This window comes from Phascolarctos cinereus, unplaced genomic scaffold (genome assembly GCF_003287225.1).
Source record: "Phascolarctos cinereus isolate Bilbo 61053 unplaced genomic scaffold, phaCin_HiC Scaffold_1;HRSCAF=81, whole genome shotgun sequence".
Classification (NCBI taxonomy): Eukaryota; Metazoa; Chordata; class Mammalia; order Diprotodontia; family Phascolarctidae; genus Phascolarctos; species Phascolarctos cinereus.
The window spans coordinates 154228547-154248655 of NW_027555514.1; positions in this window are offsets into that span (position 1 = coordinate 154228547).

Here is a 20109-nt window from a genome sequence, read left to right on the forward strand (position 1 = left end):
TGGAACAGTGCAGTTTCTAAAGAATTAAATATGGGTATCATTGCCAGAGAGCAATGAAAGTCCATTGAGTGTGTCTGAGCAGGCTTCAATTTATTAGAAATGAAAAATTATAAGGATCCAAAGTGACAGATGTTGTCAAATAACTATATGAGCTAAAAACGATGGGATGGCCATGTGAGAAGAGTGAGAGACCATTGATAGTAGCTCCAATGGTATTCTAATGTCAAGAGAAAGTGAGGAAAGTACCTAGAACTTACCTTAGTTAACTTACCTGAAATCCCTTATCCATTTGAGTACTTGACTACATTAAATATGAAAGGCAGTGTGGCATAATGGAAAAAATGGGCCAAGATTAGAATCAGAAAGACATGAGTTTAAGTGCTGCCTTGACACATAGCTCCTCAGTGATGATGGGTAATTCATTTAATATTTCAGTGCCCCTGGCAGGTCTCTAAAACTGTGTTACAAAGGTTTTTGCCAATCTATCATGGAGGAAGTTTCATACAGCAGGAATGTCTTGCATAGATGTGTCATATATAAATCTATGTATATGTACACATGTATATATGTGTATATGGGAACAGCTATGTGGCTCAGTGGACAGAGTACAGGGCTTGGGATCAGGAGGATGCATCTTCTTTAATTCAATAGAACTCAAGACACTTCAGACACTTGCTAAATGTATGATCGTGGGCAAGTCACTCAACCCTGCTTGCCTTAGTTCCTCATCTGTAAAATGAGCTGGAGAAGGGAATGGCAAACCACTCCAGTATCTTTCTGAGAAAACCTCAAGTTGGGTCATGAAGAGGACTTGAAATGAACAACATGTGTATGTGAGGATGTGCTGTCTCAAAAGTCATAGTGCAATATTAAGCTGTTAAAACTTAGAAATAAACTAAGATTTTGGGGATACCCTATATAAGATATTCTGATGGCTTTTTATTGGTCTTCACTTTGTGTTTACAAAACAGCAATGTCCAGGTGAACAAAAAATTGGCAAAAAATGTGAATGCTTGCCTATGTTTCTAGATGTTTTAATGCCTAACTTCTGTCTAGGCCAGTCAATTTTCATTCAAATATTTTGAATAATGTACACATACTTTGTGATTATACTGTTTAAGATAAATTCTATGAAAGGATTAGCAATATGACTGTCTCCATTACTTTAATACAGAAAAAAAAATGAACATAAGGACCCTGAGTGTAACCCACATCCTCCAGTTCAAGAGCCACAAAATAATATTATCACATTCTAAAAGAGCCACTGACTACCCACGCAGCCACTAGGAGGGGAGATTAAATATTCATCAAGAATGAAATGAGTTACAAGGAAAATAAATTCAGGGGGAAAATTGTGTGTGTGTGTGTGTGTGTGTGTGTGTGTGTGTGTGTGCACATGTGCACACACATTTGCATTATTTTGTTTTTTCTTTGACCTTTAAATCTCCTAACCCATATGGAATTTTTTTAAAAAAAATAGTGTCTCCAGCAATTATTATCATAGCATTTTATAGGGGTGGTAATTGAGAAGGTAATAGCAGAGTCCAACTGAGGCCATTAGAATCTTTAAAGCCCTTCAATCTAGTTTGAAGAGAGATCACATTACGCTTGTTGGTATAGAATGTTCCATAAGTGATAAGACTTTGCATGCTTCCATGCTAGCAAAGTGCACTGTTATTGCAGCTGTGACCTAAGCTGCTGACTACTGCATAGGGAGAGCAGTCTGAAGAGGTTAACAGAAGACCTTTCTATTGCTACTATCTACCTTAGCAGATTAAAATTCTGCTCTGTTAAAAAGGTATGCTGCAGACTTAGGATGCATTCCACACCGTTGTCCTGAAATGCTAGCATCAACAGTATGGAATTTAACAAGGTTCTTACCTACACCAGTGAACATGCTAATGCCTTGTGTTTTGCATCCATAAATCATTAATTAGTGATAGCTATTTACAACAGCTACAGCTGCTACAAATTACTCCTTATGTGGGGGGAAAAATCACTAATGTGTTAGTGTGTAGAGCAGCTTTTTCCCCAAATAAACCAGTCAATTAATTAATCAAAAAGCATTTGTTAGGCACTTACTGTGTGCCAGGGACTGTGCTAAGCACTGGAAATACAAAAACAAAAATGAAATAGTTCTTGCCTTAAGAAGACTTATGTTTTATTTGGAAAAACAAGATTCACTAACACATATTTTCATATACATACATTCATGCATGCATGTGTGCATATCGTATATATATATATATATGTATATATATACATATACTATACATATATAGTATACATAATATGTGTCATATACATTTTTACAAAATATATATATGATAACTTTTTGAAGAAGGCCACTTGAAACTAGGTAGAGCAGGAAATTTTTCATGTTTCCCGACTGAGGAAGAAGGTGGTGCTTGAGGTGAGTTTTGAAAGTAACAAGAGGTTGAGATGAGAGAGAAGTCTAGTGGAAGGATACATTCCAGGAGACAGTTCATTCTAGGCACTGCAAAGGTGTAAAGACAAGAGTGTCCTTAGTGAGGAAATGAAAGGCCAATCTGTCTGGACCACAGTGTATGAAAGGAAGCAACTTATAACTAGGCTGAATGATAGCTAGGGAGCAGATTGTGAATGAATTTAAAACCAAACAAAAGAGCTACTATTTGATCCCAAAGGAAATAGGGAGCTACTAGAGTTTACTGGTCAGACTTACAATTTAGGAAAGTTGTTTCAACAGCTATGCAGAAGACAGAATAGAATTGGAAGAGGCAAGTCTGGGAAATTACTTGAGTCAATTTCAACAAGGTGATGAGGGAACTTTGATGGTGGTTATGTGAGAAGACAGGAGCAAATTTGTCTTTGGTAACTGAATATGTGGGTAAAGGAGATGGATATAATGAACTCAGGTGATGGAATAATAAGGGTGCCTTTGAGAGAGGAATGTATGAATATGAGCTAAGATTCAATGCTGATATGATAATATTAGGAAAGTTTGAAGTTCATTTCATGCCTGCTGGAGTTCGAGAAGTCCTGTGGGCTGTCACAGGGGAACCAGAATCTGCTTGACATCTGAAAAGTGGAACCACCTGAGTGTTAGCTCTAGACCAGCGTGAAGCTATACCAGAGGTTAGGAGATAGAATGAGATTTTCTGTAAGGTCAAACTTTTCTTGACCGTTGTGTCAACCTGGAAACATAAGGTTTACCATTTAAATAATCCTTGGGGTGCAGCTAGGTGGCGCAGTGGATAGAGCACCAGCCCTGAAGTCAGGAGGACCTGAGTTCAAATTGGACCTCAGACCAAACACTTGACACTTAACTAGCTGTGTGACCCTGGGCAAGTAAATCAACCCCAATTGCCTAAAATAAATAAATAATAAACAAACAAACAAATAAATGAATGAATGAATGAATGAATGAATGAATGAATGAATGAATGATCTTTGGCCCATCCTGTCCCCCTACTTGTGTAGCAGTCCTGACACTGGAGAGGTAAGAGAATGGAAGAGATACTGAACTTCTGTGGTACTAAGCATCTACTCCTCTCCTTACCACCATCGCTGCTACTGCTTTGGTATCTGAGATGCTGTCTACTGGAGCCAGAACCAGACAGAACAGAAGTCTAGGATCTGACATGGAGATGAAAGCTTCTATACAAAGATTACAGGGCGTGTCACTTTCTACTCCGATTCCAGGTATCATGAATGGCCAACTATGTCGTGGAACAAGAACCAGTGGTGAGCAGAAGTGAGGAGAAATGTGCGGGTATCCCTGTACTACCCTTCCCCCCCCCCAAAATATTCAGTTGTTCCTCTAATCATTTTCCTCATGCACCTAAGTGACAAGAGTAATTTGAAGTTTGGGGAAGATGATGAACCTTGATAGTTCACTTTTTTTCTTTTACAAACTGTACTTTAAAAAAAATAATGTCCTGTTTTAGGACAAGTACACCCAGTCTCATATCTAAATAATGATAGCCTATTATGGCACTGCTTCTGTTCTTATTCCTTGTCTCCTTCCATGCTTTATAAGTATAACTAGAGACAAATGTGCCTTCAAGTGGTAAGTAGAGCTTAGTCAGCCCCTAGGACCCAATGCCCGGGGAGAGTGCACTGTGCACAATCAAGTGGTCATTTAAAAAATCAACTGTTTAGGTCCATAAATGAAGTTCATCTGTCTTGAGGAAAAGGTTTCCCAAAGTTGTGGAAGGACAGACACTTGCCAACTTTAAAGCACTGTAAAAATGACTGTTATTGCTGTTATCTGCCCCAACACATTAATGTTATCATGAATATTTTAAAGCACCAAAATCTTGAAATTCAGAATAGGTATGTGATATTGTTCTATTTTACCTTTTGACTGTTACTTTTTGTTGTTGTTGTTGTTTGTCCCTCATTCTCAAAGAGGACCATGACATCAAGAAGATGATGTCATGACTTGCAAGTGAATTGGATTTAAGTGAGGCAGGACTGTGCAAAGTTACCAGCCTCTTTCTCCTCCACAGCCATCTGAGTCCGTATCAGGAAGACTGGAGTGGCCTTTTTAAACTAAGGTCTTTTCCAGGTCTCAGTTTTTCTGAGGAAATGCCCATGAAGTGATCAAGGATAGTTAAAAATGAGGCAAAGAATGTCTTCTTTTACCTAGCCAATAAATAAATGGATAGACAGATAGATGATAGATAGATAGATAGATAGATAGATAGATAGATAGATAGATAGATAAATCTAGGAAGACCCTCAGGGTTTCTGGCCAAAACAGAAACAATTGCTATTTATACTCACTCTGAACCATCAGAACCCAAACAATGACCCAGTGAGGCTTGGGCTGGGACCGATTGTTGAATGTTGCCCTCTACAGTAATAGGGAAGGGAAAGTGTGGGGAGGGGTTAAAGGAAAAGATAGTGAGTTCAGTTTTGATATATTGAGGTTGGTTATCCAATTTAAGATGTCTGAAATGCAGTTAGAGATGGGAGATTGGAGGTCCGCAGAGAATTTGGGATAGAATGGGTACATTTGAGAATCATCAGCAGAGAGATGGTGATTAAAAAAAAACCAAAACTCTGAGGTACTACCCCACATTATATTGGCTAATATGACAGAAAAGGAAAATGACAAATGTTGGAACAGATGTGGGAAGATTGACACACTAATGTATTGTTCGTGGAGTTGTGAACTGATTCAACCATTCTGGACAGCAATTCTGGATTCTGCCCAAAAGGCCATAAAACCATGAATACTTTTGACCTATCAATACCACTGCTAGGTGTGTGTACCAAACAGATAATAAACAAAAAGGGCCTGTATGTGTACAAATATTTATGGAAGCTCTTTGAATGGTGACAAAGAAATGGTTATTGAGGGGATGCCTATGAACTGGGGAATGGCTGAACAACTTGTGGTATATGATTGTGATGGAATATTATTATACTATAAGAAAGGATGAACAGGAAAATTTCTGAATAATCTGGAAAGATTTACACGAACGGATGCAAAACTAAATGAGCAGAACCAGGATAATTAAACACAGTAACAACAGTATTGCACAATGATCAACTGTGAATGACTTAGCCATTCTCATTAATACAGCGATCCGACAATACCAAAGGACTCATGATGAAAAATGCTATGCATCTCCAGAGAAAAAGCTAATGAAGTTTGAATATAGACTGAAGCATACTTAAAAAAAAACACTTCATTTTTTCTTGTTGGTTTATTTATTTTTGTTCTATGTTTTCTTTTACAACATAACTAATATGGAAATATGTTTTTTGGCTGCACATGTATAACATATATCAAATTGCTTGCCCTCTCAGTGAGGGATGAGGGGGAGGGAAGGAGGGAGAAAAAGAATTTTGAACTCAAAATTTTAAGATAGGAATGTCAATTTTTTTAAATTTAATTGGGAAAAATATAATATTAAATTTAAAAAAGGAAAAACAAATGGGCAGCCTGCATACTGATACCCATATATAGCTAAAAATACCCAGAGAAAGAACCCTTGAAAGTTGAGTTTAACCTCTGAAAAATATTTATGAGAGAATATGAAGAAAAGTCTCAAAGGAAGAGATGGTATGGATGAATTATGATCTGTACCACTAAAGGGGAAAATTATAACAATGAGATCACCGATCTACAGAAATATTGAAAGATAAGGAGAAAGGTGCTATAATTAATTTGTATCATCTAACACATCTCTGTCATCTTTGAACCAGGGCTCTCCACTAATTAGCACTTCTTCAGTACATTGATAACTGATGATCATTGTGATAGCCTTGAGTCACTGGGAAATTCTATAGAGCTGTCTGAATCAAAGAAAGAGCAAACAAGGTAGTGTTTCAATGTGAAATGTATTTTGCTCTGCTATGATTCTTTGAAAAGTTGTAATTTATGCATAGTATGGACCTCCATCTTCTCATCGTTCCCAAATAAGATCCCTTTGAAATTATAAAAAAGGATACATGAATGATATATGCATACATGGGAAAAAATAACACAAATTATAAGTAATATAGGTTTTTACAGGGGCCAGATTCAGTGAAAATTACAGTTAATTCGAGTCAAATCAACAAGTATTGTTATTATTTATTATTATTTGTCTTATATTTATATCAATAATATAATATGTTATAAATTATAATTATAATTAATTATCATTGTTTAATTATTAATTAAATTAACAATTAATTATTTCTATGTCTGTCTAATATGGTATATAATAACTCTCCACGAACCACAACATTTTATTATCATTTCATGTTTCAACTTTATAACATTTTACTGTTTTGCAAAGTAATGTTCCCAAGGGAAATTAAAATTATGTCCACTAAGAAGTGCCAAGTGTCAGTGTAATAGAAGGGAAATGTCTCAAGCCTCTACTATGGGAGAAAGCAACATTGGCCTCAGAATCAGAAGACTGACTCAGATGTGAATTGTTGTTTTGCTATACAATAGATTCATGACCTGACCATGGACAAGGGATGCCATCCATCTAAGCCTCAGTCTTTTCTTTTGTAAAACACTTCATGTTATAACTGATCTGCAAAGGTAGTACTGTATAGCTACTCAAAAAGAGAATTCTTATAAGTTAGGTTTTTTTTAAAAAATCTCATTTTAATCAAGATTTTCAAGGCAAAAGACACAATGATATTCCTTGGTTCCTTTTTTCTTATCATTGTCTTCCCTCTGAGATTACCTTCAATATACACTGTGTATATGAATGTGTGTGTATATATGTAAAAATGTATGTTATATGATACATATAACTTATGTATATTTGTGTATATACATACATACACAGTATAAATATATAATATATAATGTATGTATGTATTTGTGTATATACAAGATCACATACACTTATATAATAGTTATAATATTTGTGTGTTGTCTTTCCCTTTAGAATGTAAGCTCCTTGTTATTTTGCATTTCTTTGTATCCTTAACGCTTAGTAAAGTATCTGCCATATAATAAGGCCTTAGTGAATGCTTATTGAGTGACTGACAAATGGTTCCAGGCTACTATTAATCTTTTAAAATTTACTGATATGCTGAATACTGGATTTTGATTAACATTGTATACAAATAATACAAATATGAAACAGAGGAAAAAAATGGAAAAAATGTCATTATTCTTTAATTTGACATATTTAATTTTTCCAAAATCTGAGAGACAGGTTATTTGTTCCCTAATCCTAAGTTTACAATCTATTAACTATGCCTCCCAAGTAAACCCAGAGTTTTGTGAACCTTAGAACTTTGGATCAAAGCCATTCTAAATTTTCTTTCTCTCTAGACATATTCAAGTTTCCCTAATGTGATTTTAGATTGTATTTCTGTCTCCCACTCACGCACATCCACCCATACCACCAACAACAACACCACCACCACCACCACCACCACCACACCCCTAGATATTTTCCCTCATTATTCTGGAATCCCTTTATCAACATTATGTAAAATTCTTCATTAAAAGAGAGCAGGGATCATTTTGTTTTTTTAACTGTGTTTAGCCTGGTGCTTTCCACATAGTAAGCACTTAAATGCCCATTCCTTCATTCATTAATAAAAATTTTCTGGTAGATGCAGGGATTCTTTGGGGAAAGGAAGGCCTTGGGGCAAGGGGAGTTACCGCCCTGGGATATTTTTGTATTGACTGTAAAGAGTAAATTACCACTCCAAATGGATGGCATCTGTGAATATATTTATGATAAACTGACACACAATGGGATTGTGTGTGCCATCTAAACTACCCACCTCATGATGCAAATGAAGAAATTGAGGAAGGTGACTCAGTAAGCGACAAAGGCAAGATTCTGTCTCACAAACTGGGAAACCATGCTTGTTGAGAGAAGGGAGTTAAGTCTGATGGGCAATGAAACAACAATGAAAGAGACATTTTTGATCCAGGACCATTAATTTATTTACTTAGGAAAATTGTACCTTGGAAAATCCATCTACTGATGCAGTTCAGAAACTCATGGTCTTAGAGGTTAAGTGATTTGCCTAAGTCATGAAGACAGTGTATTTAGTATACTCTGGTCCACTATCCCAGAGCCAGGCAGGTTATACCTGGCTATATTACGTGGAGGGTTTAAAGTGCCTTTTCTCTATTGCTATCAGTTTGAGTCCCCCACCAGCTATATTTCCCTCAGCTGTTAGGGGTTTGTGACCAGTGCCATAGGTCCATTTAACCATGTAATATTAATTAGCTTTTATTTTTGCTTCAAAGATAAAGCGAGAACAAAGTACCAACTTTTTCCTCTAGTACGTTGAGGACGTGTTCCCTGACACTACCTAGGACTCTGGAACAAGAAGGTTCAACTTAGCTCAGTTCCTTTCATAGCACTGATGTTAACAAGTTCATGTCCAGGCATAGGATGACTTTTGAATGAGTCATTTTGGACTTCTGGGCCAAGATGGTAGAGTAAGCAGTAAACATCTGCTACTCTTCTGTACTTACCTCTGAACAACCATAAAGCAGAGGCCCAAAACAAATCCTGGAATAGCAGAACCAGCAAAAAGATGGGGTGAAATAGTATTTTAGCCCAAGAAACTTGGAGGATCAGCAAGAAAGGTCCATCTCACTCTGGTAAAAGAAGAGTGCAGCCCAGGATGGGAAGTATCACTGCAAGCCAGCAGCAAGCCCCGCCTTAGCAAACTAGAGGGAGATCAAGAGCCCCAGTGTGGTGGAGCAGGGAAATACCAACACCAGGATGCCCCACGTGCCTTAGCAAATCCAGAGGAACCAGCAGACTCTAGCTCAGAGAATTGTGTGCTTCAGCGTAACCCTGGGCAAACAGGCCTCCAGCAGCCAGACCTCCACACACTTCAGCACAGCCCTGGGCAAACAGGTAGATCCCTATCTATGGGTGCCTAAGCAAACAGGCAGCTGCCAGGCACACTTCAGGGTAGTCCCAGGCAAACAGGAAGAGTCCTGACTTCATGTGTTTCAGTGTAGTCACTGGGAAATGCAGGAACACCCCACCAGTTCTCAGAGCATGCCAGACACCACCACTAGGACTCCAGTTCAGCACCAGGAAAACTGCCAGACCCCTAGGGCCTCCAGCAGTAACAGCCAACCCCAACCCCACCCTCATAGTGCAGCAGCAGACATGAGGGTCCCTCAGGGGCCTCAGGGCAATATCAGGTAAAAAGTCAGCACCTGTAACTACTAGCACAAGAAGCCAGAGACAGTGCCCCTGCCACCCTGGGAGCAATTCAAACTTAAGAGAAAGAAAAAAGCCAAAAAAAAAAAAGAGCAGAAAACAACAAAAAAAAGAATCCAAGCATAGAAAGTTATAATTACAGGGAAGACCAAGACACAAACTGGGAAGAGGACAACAATGTCAAAACACCTATGGGAAAAACCCCAAAGAAAAATGTGAATTGGTCTTATCCAGCAAAATTAAACATAACACATCAAGGGGGGAAAGGGTCATTGAAGGAAAAAGAAGGATTTTAAGCCCTCATATGGAGAAGAGCAGAACTAAACCAAAAATTTGACCTCCAATATCAAAGCCCAAGAGAGAAGCATAAACAGGTAAAAAGGGAAAAGAGAGCATAACAGATTCAATAGAGTTAAACTGTTTACATCCATACACAGGAAGATGATACTTGTAACTCCTAATAATTGTATGACTAACAGTACAGTTAAAAGGAATACACATAGACAGAGGGTACAGGTATGAGGTGAATTTGAGAGAATGACATGATAAAAAAAATTAAGGGATGAGAAAGAGGAACATAAAGGGTACAGAAGGAAAAGTGAGGCAGAATGGGGTAAATTATCTCACATAAAGAGGTGAGAAAGACCTATTATAATGGAAGGGAAGATGAGAGGGTGGATGATAGACATTGCTTCAACTTTACTCTCATCAGTACTGGCTCAAAGAGAGAATGATATACACAATCAGTTAAATATAGAAATCTATCTTATCTGACAGAGAAGTAGGAGGGGAGATTAAGTAAAGTGGGGGGAAGGGAAGCTAGGGGGGTCTGACAGAAGGGAGTGCAGATCAGGGGGAAGTGGTAGGCAGAAGCAAAACACTATGGGAAAGGGTGAATGGAAAGAGAGGACAAACAGGAAGAAGAATAGGATGGAGGGAAATACACAAGGTAGTGATTATAACTATGAATGTGAATGAAATGAACTCTTGGCATAATATGGAAGCAGATAGTAGAGTAGATCAAAAAACAAAAATACTATAATATGTTGTTGACAAGAAACACACTTGAAACAGAGAGACACACACAGAGTAAAGGTAAAGGCTGGAGCAGAATCTATTATTCTTCAGCTGAAATAAAAAAAGAGGTAGCAATCCTGATCTTAGACAACGTAAAAGCAAAAATATACATAAATAAAAGAGATAAGGAAGGATACTACATCTTGCTAAAAGGTACCACGGACAATGAAGCAATCAAATTAGAAAAGCAAAGAATAGTCTACCTGTCAGATCTAATGGAGAGGGGAAGAATTCATGACCAATGACCTGAACGTGCTACAGATGTCTTTGACCCATGCTACCTTCACCTTTCTCCTTAATAAGGGAATGCTGACCACTGCTACACCGGACTGAGAAGACCATTGCTTCACCAATTTCCTGCTTTCCATCAGCTGGTGGCTTCTCAGGAAAAGGTCCTTTGAAGAGCTGCCTAAAGGAGACAGCCTAGCGCAAGGTTGTCAGGCCATTTACTGCGATTTGCAGGCTCTAACTGCCTGACCTGGAGCAGCAGGACACCACTGTCTTGCAGGGGATTCTCCTCCATAGCTGCAGGCTGGCTCTTTCTGTTGCTGGCATGGCAAAGAAACTTTAGTAGGGGAGGCAGTCTTAACTCTTCTTGGATCAACTCCAGAAATTAGGAACTGCAATATAAGAAGATGATGTACTGTACTGTAAGAAAGCCCAGCATACATGTGGCACTGAATCATTCTGTAAAAAGAAAACTGGGCATTACCTTGTCATTTGCAAATGAAGTTTTATATCTCTTGAAGAAAAAAAAAAATCCATGACCAAATAAGAGATAGAGAGCATTACAAAGTACAGAACAAATAGTTTTAATCATATTAAATTGAAAAGCTTTTGTACAAACAAAACCAATTCAATCAAGATTAGAAGGAGAACAGAAAGTTGAGAAACAATCTTTACAGCAAGTGTTTCTGATTAAGGCCTTATTTCTCAAATACATAAAGAACTGAGTCAAATTTATGGTCAAAGGATATGAACAGGCAGTTTTCAGTGAAGAAAAAAGATCTTTACAAAAGATCTAAATCACTTTTGATTAGAGAAATGCAAATTAATACAACTCTGAAATACCACCTCACGCCAATCAGATTGGCTAATATAACAAAAAAGGAAAATGATAAATGCTGGAGAGGCTGTGGGAGAATTTGGACACTAATGCATTGTTGATGGAGTTGTGAACTGATCCAACCACTCAGGAGAGCAATTTGGAACTATGCCCAAAGGGCAACCAAATTGTGCATACCCTTTGATCCAGCAATAACATTAGTAGGTCTGTATCCCAAAGAGATCACAAAAAAAGGAAAAAAAGGACCTACAGGCACAAAAATTTGTATAGCAGCCCTTTTCATGGGGACAAAATATTGGAAATTGAGAGGATACCCATCAATTGGGGAATGGCTGAATGAGCTGTGGAACATGAATGTAATGAAATACTATTGTGCAATAAGAAATGATGAAAGACAGATTTCAGGGAAAAAAATAGACAAACTGGAAAGACCTGTGCAAACTGCTGCAAAGTAAAATGAGCAGAATCAGGAAAAACATTGTCCACAGTATCAGCAACATCTTGAGATGCTCAACTGTGAATGACTCAGCTCTTCTTAGCAACACAATGATCCAAGACAAGTACAAAGGACTCATGAAGGAAAATGTTGTCCACAACCAGATAAAGAACTGATGGACTCTGAATGCAGATCAAAGCATTTTTTTTCTTTATTCTTTCTCATGGTTTTATTTCCTTTTGATCTGTTTCTTCTTCCAGAACTGTGATGAATATGGAAATATGTTTTACATGATAACACATGTATAAATTATATCAAACTGCCTGCCATTTTCAGAAGAGAGGGAGAAAAATTTGGAACTCAAAATCTTTTAAAAATGAAACCTAAAGGGGCAGCTAGGTAGTGAAGTGGATAGAGCTCCAGCCTTGGAGTCAGGAGGACTTGAGTTCAAATGTGACCTCAGAAATGTGACACTTACTAGCTGTGTGACCCTCGGCAAATCACTTAATCCTAATTGCCTCACCCTCCCCCCCAAAAAATGAAAGCTAAAAGAAAAATTAATATCTAATTGGGGAAAAAGTAAAATATTACTTTAAAAAAGTCAATGAATCTTTTTCTCAGTTTTCACTGAATTGAGTCCATAATGTTATTCTGGAAGGTTACTCAGAATCTTGGGGCATCAGTGCGAGGATGGCTACAAAACCCAGACTGAACTCTGACTCCCAGAATTCTGTGCCTCACTCTTTAGATCATATAAAACTCATAAGATTAGAGAATCTACTTTCATCACCTAGAAAGGAAAAGAGCACAAAGTTGAAGACAAAATCATCATTTCCAAAATTTTCATTTTAAAGATGAGGAAACTGAAACCAAGAATTGTGAAATGATTTCCCCAAAACCAGAGGTAGTTAAAAGCCAACAACAATAACAACAAAAGGAACAGGAGTGTCAGAGTGGTATTTTGGACACCAAAGTCAATTTATCTTTTTATCATACAAGGTAGATAGTGTAGTGCCAAGAGTCAGCATTGGAGATAGAAGGACTTGAGTTCAAATATTGCCACATATATTTATTAGCTGTGTGACCCTGGGCAAGTCACTGCAAATCTCTTGGACTCAATTGACTCATTTGTAAACTGAGGCAGTTGGACTTGATCACCTCTAAGGTCCCTTCCAGATGTAGATACATGAACCTATGAGAAATATGAAAAGAATCATAAAGTAGTACAACTATGCGTTTTACCTCATAGGACGTGCTTCACCCTGAGAGCCTCCCTTTTTTCCCTCGATGGTATAATGTGCCTCAAATATCAATACTAATATTGCTTAAATTATTTCTTAATGATTCTAGGAAACACAGAGAATAAAGATTTTTAATATATTCTTCTATATGTTTATCTCTATATATGTGTATGTATGTATACATATACTAAATTTATAAATTTAGCATTAAATTTATATTTATGCTACTTAAGTTAGCAGTAATAATCTGTGGTTTAGAATGTAAATTTCTTGAAAATATATTCCATGTTTCATGCATCTTTTCATTTACCTTAGCTTTTAACTTATTTCCTTACGTATTAATAGGGGTCCCTAGAGGAATAAAAAAAAAATCAAGGGAGAAAGCATTATTTGAATAATATGACTTCCAAGAGGCAATACCTGTCTTTATATTGTGTAAAGTGATATATTACAATACTATTAATAATTTAAGAATGTCATTTAGAAGTATTATTCATGAGACTACATGTGGTTATATTAAAAAAAATCTAATCTTTTAAAGAAATATAATCTTTAAGAAATGGAATGAAAAACATGCTTTTTTCCCTTGCTACTGTAAACAATTTCAATACTTAATCCAATTAACATTAAACAAAAATCTATCAGCTACTTGACACGATGCTAGACTCTGTGGAATGGCAATATAGAAAAGCTATCCTTGTGGAATTTATATTCTGGTCTAAATGACATATGACTACATTAACTAAGAATTTTGCCATTGGTTCAGCCTATTATCTTCTTGGCCTTGCAGATGGTCATTTAAAATTCCTGGGTAGTCAATCTGTGAGAAAAACTGTCCACATATTTTTTTCCCTAAATTTGAGTAACAGATTCCATGACAGATGCAATCACAGAAATAACTTTCTTCAGTGATCCAATGAGCATTAACGTTGAGTTAGGTATAAAACAAGGAAACAAATGCACATAAAAAGTGTTTCCTTTTGACAGAGATCTTATCCTGTACAAATCCAAATTGTCGAGGGAATTCCTATTAGCAGAGAGATTTTACAGATATTCCCACTAAAGAGACAGAATGGTGTGGAAGAAAAAACAGAAGACTTGGAATTAGGAGAGATGTGGGTCTCTGTTGTGTACAAGTTGTGTGACCGTGAACAAAAGACTTATCTTCTATGAGCTTTAATTTTCTCATCTGTAAAAAAGGCAATAATAATACCTGTAGTTTGTATCTCATTGGGTTGCTGCAAAGCTTAAAAGAAATAATGTACATTAAGTACTTTATAAATCTTAAAGTATTCTATAAATGTCAAATCTTATTATCAAGAGATGGCATCATATTACAGAATATTCCTAACTAAATTCACTCTTACTCAGCTGCTCAAAAGACATTGGGTTAGGGACTCATATCAAAAAAGTGTGAAAGAAACAAACAAAAAAAACCCCAATTGCATCAAGATATTGTTCAAATTATCACACATGAGTAGACAAGCAATCCATTGCATTAAGTCGTCAGAAGATATTTATTAGACAGATGTTATAGATAGACAGTGAAATTTTAAAGCAAAAACAGTGAAGACCTTAGGAGTACAAGTATCGTTTTCAACATTATCGTCTACTCATGGAATGAGGATTCAGAAGAGAAAGGCAGATCTGGAAAGTGATTATTGAAAGATTTTAGAAAACAAGGGAGGTATTGGAGTCAGTCAGCCAATCAACAAGCAGGACTGGAAATGGGCAAATTCTCAATTTTCTAAAAAAGGGAAATGGTACAATTTTTAAACTATAGACCACTGGGCTTGCCTTCTATTTCTGCTAAAAATGATTAGAAAACATTTTTAAAAATATCAAGGCAAAAATGTGATGACTGAAAGCCATTGTGTTTTCAAGAACAGCACATGTTAGACCAATCATTTCTTTTTGTGAGTAAGGAAACAAGATAAATGGATTGGAGAATGCTATAAACATAGTACTTATGCTATGGTTGTGGATAAGATGGTAAATTAAGAGCTAGTACAGCTTATTTGGAACTGACTGAATGAATGGATACATAGGATTTTCATTAGTAGGTGGCTATCCTAGAAGAAGGACCATAGGATAATGCCCCAGGGCACCTATCCTGGTTCTTGTATTATTAGATATTTTGAGCATTGTTTTGAATGAAGATATAGCTGTTGTGTAAAATTTGCAGATAACAGAAAGCTTAGAGGAGTGCCTAAAATGTTTGAAAGAGCCTGGATCTGACATTATCCCTCTAGGATATAACCAGGAAATAAACTTAATAATGTGAATTTGAATGGGATAAAGATACAGTCTTAAACTTATGTTTAAATAATCAGCTTTTCAAATATAGGATGGGTGAGCTTTGAGTAGATGACATACCCATGATAAAGCTTTAAAGGTTTGAGTAGACAAAAAACTCAATATAAGTCCAACCATTTGGCACACTAGACAAAAATGAATAAATAAGCAGATAAATAAATGATAATAAAAAAAATGCTATCCTTACCCACATTTAAAGAGTAATTATGTCCAGAGTTATAGATGCAATTGTTCCTCTATATTCTTACCCATTTAGGCTGCCATATGATGTTTGGCTAAAGGAACTGGAGATATTTAGCACGGAGAAAATAAAAAGGACATGATAGGTTTATGTTCAAGGATATGAAAGATTGTCACATGAAAAAGAAACAAATCTTGTGCTACTTTGCCCCAGGGGCCAAACCCAAAAGTAATGAGTGAAAATTGTAAAAAAGTAGATTTATGTTTGATACTAGGAAGAGGTTTCTTAACAACTAGGGCTGTCTTAGAATGTATGGACTGTGGTATTGAATTCACTCTCTTCTTTAAGGGTATATAGATAACCACTTCATGGCATTAGTGTACATTTTTGGTCAGTTATGGTTTGGAATAGGAGGCCCCAGAGGTCCCCTCCAGGTTTTAGATTTAGTCACTAACTCCCTTAAACAAATTCAGAGATTCTTTTAATTGGATATAAATTAAATTTAAAAAAAAATGAACCAAGCATAGCCATGAAGTGGGGAATAGCCAAGCAAAGGCTCCAAAGAATCAATTCATTTTGAAACAATCCTCAGTTACTGAAAACTTTTCAGGATCTATTTTGAGTTCTTAACCTCTTAAGAAGGCACCAGTGGGTATTTCCACACAATCTATGGGAAGACATTTAACCAGTGGTCATAAAACAAGGCCCACTGTCCTGGTATTTCATCGTTAACCTTATCAAAGGAAATCTTTTACAATAATTTAATTTGATACTTTTTCTTCATCAAATTTCATACTATTCTCCCCTAGCATACTGCAACACTGTTCTCTTCCTTTGGAGGAAAAATGTAAGGGGTATAGGGAAAACATGAAAACTAAATTCTCATTTCCTAACTTACTCTGGCTTTATTCACTTTTAGGACACTATTTTAATTATGGAAAGTCCTATGTTCTCCATTCTCAGTGGAGCTGAGTGGTGATTAATTGGAGTTTGTTTTAAAAGTTTTTTGTTTTTTTTCTAATAGCCATTGTTATCCATCCATTAGCTTATAATGGATGGATGAGAATGGGCAAGCCTCTACAAAAGGCTGTTATTTAATGATTTATTTTAAATGCTATTAAAAACCTCCTCACAAGAAAATACAAACATAATATCCAGCTTCCATCTCTTTCATAACCCATTCTTATTGATGTCATATTTTGAAAACTCTGAGGTGGTGCTCTATGGCACTGATTAAATATGTATGAATTTAAAATTGGAGTGCTGCAAACATTGTAATGAATTAGATTGTATAAGCACCCAGAGAAGACATTAAAATGAAAGTTATTTTCAATAAATATAGATGCAGCTTTAAAAGATGTGAAGTAACATGATGTTTTGATTTAAGATCTTAACTGGATGAAGCAAAGACAGTATTTTAAAGCTTTCACAGGTATAGTGGACTAAACTTCTGTTTTGGTTTTGTTGTTCTATTAATCACCAGGCTAAACCCTACATAACTTCCTTTAAAATATTTTTGAAGGCTTTCATTCCTTTACAAAGACACTATGCTATAGTACAAGTACCTATAGAAGGAAGACCAAACTTTAAATCCTGCTTCTTAAACATACTGCCTGTGTGACACTGAACCTCTCACTTAAGCTCTCAGGGCTCTCAGGAACTCTAAAACTGTAAGCCACAGAGGACATACTGACCTACACTGATCATGGGAATTTCTTTACTTGGAACCTCTTATATCAATGCATTCACAAGTCTAGGCTCTATCCCTTTACTTTAATTAAAAGAAAAATAGGTGGTCATATCTTTGTACTATCAAGTAAATTTAATAGATAAGAGTTTATACATTTTCTTCAATAACATATCCATTAATAGTTTTCTTTTAAACAACCTGCGTGCCCACGCGTGCACACACACACACACACACAGAGTGTATCCCTTCATATAAGTACTTTCCTTTCCAAAAAGACACAAGCATTTATATAACAAAACCATAATTTTCCTATGAGAATAATTTCTGTTTAGCAGGCTTGTGGTGTGCTGGAAATTACTGCACTTAGTGAATACACACTAGGGTTCTGGTTTAGTTTTGGCATTTACTTGCTTGTATAACTTTTGATAAGTACTTAACTCTGTTTCTTCATCTATAAAATGAAGGAATTGGCCAAGATAACTTCTAAGGCTCCAACATTTTGTACTCAAATGAGACAATATGTAAAAAGAACTTAAAAAACATTACAGTGCAATCATTCTGATGTTGATTCTTTGCTTTCATGAATGGCATGCATGCTTTGCTTCTCTGGACTTGCCTGGTGCTCTTGGCCTCCTGCCATCAATGACTGAGTATGACAAAGAGGTTATAGGAACAGGTGCTGACTAGATCACTATTCTCTACCCACCACAGCTAGTAACAAACATTTGGCAGTACCATTCATGTGAACACTTCGTCAATCTCCAAAGGCAAAGCTTCTACTAGCAGCAGAGTTAATGTTTCAAAGTTTAAAAAAAATGGTGGAAAAAAGGTGGGGAGGAAAAAAAAAATCTCAAAATCTACAAGTATGTGGTTAAGGTATGGAAATCATTCCAGTAAATACAATAAGTGTGCCTGCATTAAGAGACTCACAATCTTTATTTTAAAGGTACTAGAATACTTTTTAGAAAATTCAGTGTCCATATTGGAGCACAGGATCTTCTATTTAGAACTGGAATTGGCTTCCAAGGTATTCTAGTTCAATTTCTTCATTTTACAAAGGAGGAAACTAAGATGAAAGAAGGTTAAATGAATTATTTAAGATCACACACATAGCAAGCATTAGAGTTGGGATTTGAACCCCAGTCTTCTGAATCTAGAGCTAGTCCTCTTTATGCGGTACCATGAGGGTTATAGATTTAGTGGTAGAAAGGACCTTGGAGGCCATCTAGTTCAACCCCTTTGTTTGTTACAGATAGAAAACTGAGCCTGAGAGGGTAAGTGCCTTGCCCAAGGTCACATTAGTAGTAAGTAACAGAGCTGAAATTTGAGCACTGGTTGCATGACTCTAAATCCTGAGATCTTTTGACCATGCTTTTCTTTGATTTCTTCCTGGAACCTTCAAGAATTAATGCAATGAACATTTATTTTTTGAAATTCATCAGTGATAACAAAAAAGTAGCATAATGATTGAGTTAGCCATAAGAACAATGTTTATTGTCTGGGTGTGCCTCAGTCACCCACTAAACCAAGGCCCAAGATCCAATCATGCTCCATTTCAGTCACCAGCCACCATATTGGTTCCTGGTAACCTATTCCTCACCATTATCTCATCCCTTGGAACCTCTTCCTCATTCCACTTCTGGAATCATAATCAAATCAGCTATATCTTTGCTCCTGGCCTCTCCTTTTAGAATCCTTAGAAGCAAGGCTTATTATTATTATTGTTATTTATATCCCCAACACAGCATAGATCTTAGCACGCAGTAAGCACTTAATAAATGCTTTTCACTAAATGATTAATTGATTAATGAATTTGACTGTACCATAATTCTGCCCTGTTTCTGGTATTCCATTTAGATTTTGATAGCTGTGAAAAGCATGGCAGAGGGGCAGGTAGGTGGCTCAGTGGATAGAGCACTGACCCTGGATTTAGGCGGATCTGAGTTCAAATCCAGCCTCAGACATTTGACACTTACTAGCTGTATGATCCTGGCCAAGTCACTTAACCCCATTGCCTAGCCAAAGGGGAAAAAAAAAAAGCATGACAGAGCTTCACATACTAGCCCCATAATCTTGTAGTCTCTAACTCTTCCCTTACATCCTAGGCCATCCCTAGTCATCCTGATCTGTATCTGACAACTGGACCCAGGTAGCTCTGGAGGAGAAAGTGAGGCTGTTGACTTTCCACAGCCCTCCCTCCCTCAAATCTAATTCAATTGCAAGTCATGTCATCATCTCTCTGATGTCATGGTCCTCTTAGAGAACAAAGGACAAACCACAACCACAATATTCCACTAGAAGAGCAATATTGAATGTAATGTTCCAGAGTGTGGACCCTATGTTTTTGAAATAGTCTTTACATTTTTAAAATGGGAAAGATCAAAGCATAGTACTTTATAGAGGTAGAGAGATATGTAGATTTATAGTTGCTGACTCCAAAATATCATGT